Genomic DNA, 969 nt, shown 5'->3' on the forward strand with positions numbered 1-969 from the left:
TATCACAAAGAGTTTATATTAATCAAAAGGGTTGAGTTTACAAATGAATAAGCCTTCCTATTTATAGGATTTGGAAGGGATGGCTGAATAATTACATGCATATTCGGCTAAGTACATAACTTAATTTAAAAGTGCATGATGTTTGGATGAATAATGATGTCCCTTGGCCTTGGTGTTGGTTCGGATAACTCTTTATGTAAGAGCATTACCATTCGGTTGGAATTGAAGACACATCTCCCTTGGCTGAATGATTAAGTGCTCCTTCACTTTGGCACCAAGCCTTGGGCATGTGTAGGCATGTTCTAAGGGTGTGGTCGAAAGGTGGTAAAGGCTGCCTCATGTATTCTCTCAAATTAAGCTCTATTTTACTACAATAAGCTCACTAACGTGCATCTAGGTGTCATGGCATCCAATGGGCACTAATTTGTCATGAAAGGTCACATTATGTGTAAGGTAACCTTTCGTCATTTGAGCTACTTAACATGTGTATGACCTGAAGATGAGCTTATCATAGATGAGTGACATGTAGCTGAGTCTTTGAATAGCTCCTTGTGAAAAAGCTCCTCTTGGAATGGAAACTATTCGCGAAAAGATATGATTCCAAAAAAATTGACCTAAGCCATATTTGAAGTACTCTGTGTGGTGGTGATGAGTGTGCATCTCTCTAGGTGAAATGAGATGTCTAGATAGCTCAAAATTTAGGTTAAGTCAGCTATGAGCTCGGAGGGTAACTGACAACTTTGTCCCAAAATGATCTTGAGTTGTCCCGGAGTTGTCCTAGTCATGTTTCCATAGCTCTTGGACTCTAATGCTAGCTTAAGTTAGCTCCCATCATGTGGCCGCCTGTGTACCTACAAAAGAAAGCATAATATAAGCTAAGTATTAAAAGTAATAAACATATAAAGATGTGGTTCGTAATAGTAAATTCATACATCACATAATATTATCATCATAACTATAAATGTAATG

Source organism: Hibiscus syriacus, unplaced genomic scaffold (genome assembly GCF_006381635.1).
Source record: "Hibiscus syriacus cultivar Baekdansim isolate YM2019G1 unplaced genomic scaffold, ASM638163v2 tig00111772_pilon, whole genome shotgun sequence".
Taxonomy (NCBI): Eukaryota; Viridiplantae; Streptophyta; class Magnoliopsida; order Malvales; family Malvaceae; genus Hibiscus; species Hibiscus syriacus.